At 47.5% G+C, this 5,643-nt stretch overlaps 1 pseudogene; it reads right to left on the reverse strand.

The window, feature by feature from the left end:
• Nucleotides 1-1,103: 1,103 nt before the first annotated feature.
• LOC138081884 (melanoma-associated antigen 10-like) lies at nucleotides 1,104-1,829 on the reverse strand (annotated as a pseudogene).
• Nucleotides 1,830-5,643: the final 3,814 nt, after the last annotated feature.

Genomic DNA, 5,643 nt, shown 5'->3' on the forward strand with positions numbered 1-5,643 from the left:
TCTGTGGTAACCACCACATCTGGCGGCGAATCACCAAGAAAGCTGATGAGAAACAACAGCGATTAGAGGCTATCGCTTGGGCTTCTATGCTCAACAATAATCACCAAAAATAAGCTTCAAAAAATAAAGAAGGGGGATATGTAGGGAATATGCTATGCACAGGCCTGTACTATAATTAACAGGGCTTCTTTGAAAAATAAGAATGACTTTCTCATCACCCCCAAGCAAAAGGCTGGGAGCAAGTAAAAAGTACATCATGGAAAAACATCTTTGCAAACAAGATGTTGAAGTACTGATGTGACTGATGGAAAACCATTAGTGACTGTTTTCATAACCAAAGACTTGGGAGAGTTGCTGAGAAAGGTCGTCACTAGCTGACGGCCTGAAGGTTTGACATTGAGGACTGTGCATTGTATATCTTTATCCCTGATCCGAGATTGTAAAAAACAGATATCTCTAGAGCACCTACAAGGAAGGCAATGTTAGCGATAAAAAGCATGCAAGGATTAGGACCTGGGCTTTTGCCTGGGAATGGCATCAGCCCCACCTGATCTCCACCTTATTTCTGAGTCTTTTTTTTTTTTAACAAGGATAATTTAGTTTTTGAGAATGATACACAAGAAGGACAGAAGCATGAATTCACTATGATTACTTTTATCATCTAATTCTTCCCCCATCAATACTACTGCTCAGTAAGCTCACATTTCCAAAACAGTCCTAATTCCAATTCCACTGTATCCTGTTCAGGACCACAAAACAAAACGGAAGAGTTCCCAATTGCTTTTACAAAATAGCGAAACTCTTGTTCTTGAACTGGATAAGGACAGACACACTGTGATCAACATCATTCACAAAGCTGAGACACTGAAGTTTATTTAGTAAACTTATTTAAAGTATTTAATAATTGTTTTATTTATTAAGACAATTCAAGTTAGACAGTTTCCTAAAGGAAACAGAGACGAATCTGCCTATCATCATAAAGAACAGGAACCCAAAGAAGCTACAGAATGGCTCCCCCAACTGGGCCAGGCCCTCAGTTCTGAGAAGGCTGAACGCTCCCTCTTCAATCGCAGAGGGAAGGATTGGCCAGCTGCCACTCTGGCTCAGGCCTCCTTGTCCTCCTCCCTTGCAGCCTCTGCAGACTGAAGTGGGAAGGCCCTCAAAGCCCTTTGTCTGACCCCGAGCACAAACGCCATGACTTGCTGTTTTCTGGTCTCTGCATAGGCCCGGGGACCCCACAGGAACTTGTAGCGAGCAGGGTCACTGTCAGGCACCTGCCGGTACTCCAGGTATCCCTCCCGCACCCACACTTGGGTCAGCAGCTCCCTGGGCTCCCCAAAGATGGAGTGCTCCCTCCCAACACACACCCCCATCTGCTTAGCGCTCCCCAGACCACCTCCTCAGGGGCGGGGTCTCCGTTCCTCCTGATCTGGCTGAGGACCAGCACCAAGAGGCTGGGCCTTGGGCAGGCCCTGCCCACCGCTCTGCATTGCATCACAGGTGAGGCCCAGGGCAGGGGCTGCAGTGTAGGTGTGCTCCCTGGGGTCTACCTCCCTCACCTCCACGCCAAAGACCAGCTGCAGGCACTGCGGGGCCTGGCTGAAGACCACCGGGAAGCGCTCCTGGTTATCCCTGAGGACCGTCTTCAGCATTTCCGCCGGGGAGGTCAGCTCCTTGGCTCGATAGTTAAGGAGCAGGAACTTCATCAGATTAGGTGTCACTGGAGGACTCCATGGGCTGTACACTGGAGGACTCCATGGACTGTACAGGCCACGGTGTCGCCAATAGTCGGACACGACTTTCATTTCCCGTTGTTTACTCAGTGTCATCTTGCTTGTTTTAAGTACAGTTCATCTTCAGTTCCAAGGTTGGTTTGTTCCCACTTCCTTGAGACCAGTTCTCAGAATCGTGGCAGCTTATGTTATGGCTATCGTCTGGTCATCATGGAGTTTAACTTTTTCCACTTGATGGGGGTGGGGAGTTCACTATTTGCAAAACAGCCCAAAGGATAAAGCTCAGAATATTATCTATAGCCTTGGAGGAGGGAGTGAAGGTCGTTGACTTTGTTTAATGACTAAACTATTACCATTCGGTATTTTAAAAGTTTTCTGTTTTGTTTTATGTGCTTTTGGCCATGCCATCCATCTTGTACCGTTTTAGTTTCTCAACAAGTGTTTGAACCCAGTCCACGGCAGTGAGAGCTCTGGTCCTGACCACTGGACCACCAGGGAACTCCATTATTATTTGGTCTTGTTTGACTGCTTTCCTTTGTTTCTGCATTTTCTTATTTCTCCGGTTAATTTATTCTTTGGCTAAAGTTTTTCTACAGACAAAAGGCAGGTGGAGGACACGGAGGGGAAAGACTTAAGGGTCCTGCTCTGTCTCACTCTTATCTGAAGGACTTGGCCTCCAGGTTTCTGCTCAGCGATCACTCGTCTGTGCATGTGACATGCACCAGGGCTGCAGGGACGGAATCAGTCAGGACCACAATGGGACAGCCTCAGGGCCCAGACGCTTAACAGCACAGAGGCTGAGAAATAGGTATTTTGTTATGTTTCTGAAGAACTGAGCCCACAGTTAAATGAAACAGCATGCTTGTTACACAAGAGAAGCCAAGTAGACACCTTGCCTCAATGCTGTTTTGATTATGGATGTTACGTAACAAGTTGAATGAGGAAACAAAGGCATTTTGCATCCTGAGCTCCACTAACACAAGTCAGGCCAAGTCCCTAATGAAAACATTGCTCTTGGCTGTGATGAAACCAGTGATCGCAGATAGGCGATGATCTTTGCAAAACTGAGAAACATGGGAGAAGGCTGCCCTCCACCCCCCAACCCCGCGAGAGTGAACAAAACCGTGCCTCTGTGAACTCTTCTGCTTTGTTCTGGGCTCTGTATTTGGAGCCGGGTCTTCCGAAGTCAGCACTCCCTTGAAGAATTTTTTCCCCCCACCACAACTGGTTCTATTTAACTCAGTTGTCACTGAGTCCTCCTTTCACAACGCCTTTCCATCAAGATTGGAGGAGTTTTCTAGTGTTAAAAAACAAAAAAAAAAAGGAAAGAAAGAAAGAAACAAAACCTTCCTCCTTCTGCGACCCCTGGATCCCATACGTCTTGACTGTCGTCCATCTCCTATTCCATGATCAAGGTTCCTCAAGGGTGGGATCTTATTTAGCTCTGCATCCTCAGTGCTAAGCCCAGGTCCCTTCACATCTGAGCAACACTTTGTAATGATTAATCTTTTGGCTGCCCCACAGGCTAAACATCTTTGGACAGCACTGGAGGTTAAATTATGCCTCCCCCCAAAGACATACCAAAGTCCTAACCCACTGTACCTGTGACCTTACTTGGAATTCAGGTCTTTGCCAGAGAAGAGACACAGAGAAACACAAGAAGGCCAAGTGGCCGTGGAGGAAGAGATCAGAGTTAAACGGCCACAGGCCCAGGACACTCACAGATGCTGGCAATCACCAGAAGCTGAGAGGCAAGAAATAGATCCTGCCACCAAGCCTTCAGGCCTGTGATAGCAAATCTCTACAGTTTTAAACCACCCAGTTTGTGCTAATTGGTTATGACAACCCTAGGAAACCAAAACAGCATGAAAATCAATTACATGGTCAAAAACTATGAGGTTTAGCAATCATTTATCTCTTGATTCCATAGACATTGGGCTTTGCTCTTTTCTCTGATAAACTACATGACTTGAGTTAGTTTTCCATCTTTGATTCTGATAGAGACCCTTTAGAAAAAAAAATCCAAACTGAGGGATTAATGTTCAAAAAGACTGAAGAATCTTTGAGGCGTTTTTGGAGTATTGTAACAGGAGGGAAGGGGCAGAGCACAACTTCTGAAAGAATGGCATAGCCCAAGGACACAACATAATCTGATTAAAAGCCAATGGGACCAAGATGGCAGACAAGACTAGACCCTGATCCTGAATCAGCAAGTGAAATGACTGTTGAAAGACCAAGGAGTGGGTGATGGCCCAAATCCAGGAAATCTCAGCCCCCTTCCCCAAAATAGTTGGAATGGTCCTCCAACTCATTAGCATATGAAATTACCCAGCCTATAAAAGCTAACCATGCCATGTTTCATGGCCACCTTGGCCCTGTGATGGCCCACACTGTGTCTGTGGAGTTTGTGTCTCTCTGTATCTGAATAAACCCACTTCTTATCTATCACTTCATCTCTCATTGAATTCATCCTGTGATGAGACATCAAGAACCTGAGCTTCATTAGGTTCTGAAACGACGTACTGTGGGTTTTGGCTAGGTTTGAGCCTCAGATATGTGGGTTCAAGTCCCAAGCAGGGTTTTGGCTGGGTTTGCGTCTCAGCCATGTGGGTTCAAGGCCCAATCTGAGGTAAACGGTTTCAGTATCACCAGATTCTACAGACTGTGAAGGTGATGTTCACCTACACTGGGAGTAGCTGCCCTTTTCTGCTCCTCCTCGGACACAGGGTTTCCCTCGTGGCTCAGACAGTAAGAATCTGCCTGCAATGCAGGAGATCAGAGTTCAATCTCTGGGTGAAGATCCTCTGCAGAAGGGAATGGCTACCCACTCCAGTATTCTTGCCTGGAGAATTCCAAGACAGAGGCGCCTAGAAGGCTACAGTCCATGGGGTCACAGTCAGATGCAACTGAGCAACTAACACTCTCACTTGGGGACAGGCGGGTGACAGCTGACCACCTGTCCTAATAAACACCACAGGGCAGCACTCAGACGCAGGGATGCATCGGCTGCAACTTTCTCACACAAGGAAGCAAGGCCAGAGTGAAATACAGAAGCAGGAGCTCTCCTAAGGGGGCTAAGCCTGAACGTTCATGAGCCAAACATGGGCTCCTTGACGTTGATCAGGAACCAATATGGAGTCAACCAGATTCCAGACACAGGAATGATTTTATGGTTCCATAAATACACCACACCCAGAATTCTCCAAAAGTCAACTCGGGTCACGTTACTGTCGGCACCAACACCCTTTAATGTACCCCAGTTCAGTTCAGTTGCTCAGTCGTGTCCTACTCTTTGGGACCCCATGGACTGCAACACACCAGGCCTCCCTGACCATCACCAACTCCAGGAGTTTACTCAAACTCATGTGTGTGAGTCAGTGATGCCACCCAAACATCTCATCCTCTGTCGTCCCCTTCTCCTCCCGCCTTCAATCTTTCCCAGCATCAAGGTCTTTTCAAGTGAGTCAGCTCTTCACATCAGGTGGCCAAAATATTGGAGCTTCAGCTTCAGCATCAGTCCTTCCAATAAATATTCAGGACTGATTTCCTTTAGGATGGACTGGTTGGATCTCCTTGCAGTCCAAGGGACTCCACAGAGTCTTCTCCAACACCACAGTTCAAAAGCATCAATTCTTTGCCGCTCAGCTTTCTTTATGGTCCGAGTCTCACATCCCTACATGGCTACTGGGAAAACCACAGCTTTGACTAGGAGGACCTTTGAGCAATTCCTCAGCTCAGAACTCTCCACCGGAACCACACGCCAAGGAACTCAAAACAAGAAAAGCGATGGCTCCGCCATCTTCCCTTCCACTTCCGGTCCCCAGCGCCCCGCCCCGTGACGCAAACGGGCCGCGCCAGGCCTTGTGCGTCATCGCCGCGCGCCGTTTGAGCCCGGGGTCTAAGGCTGATC

The sequence above is a fragment of the Capricornis sumatraensis genome, chromosome 7 (assembly GCF_032405125.1).
Source record: "Capricornis sumatraensis isolate serow.1 chromosome 7, serow.2, whole genome shotgun sequence".
Classification (NCBI taxonomy): Eukaryota; Metazoa; Chordata; class Mammalia; order Artiodactyla; family Bovidae; genus Capricornis; species Capricornis sumatraensis.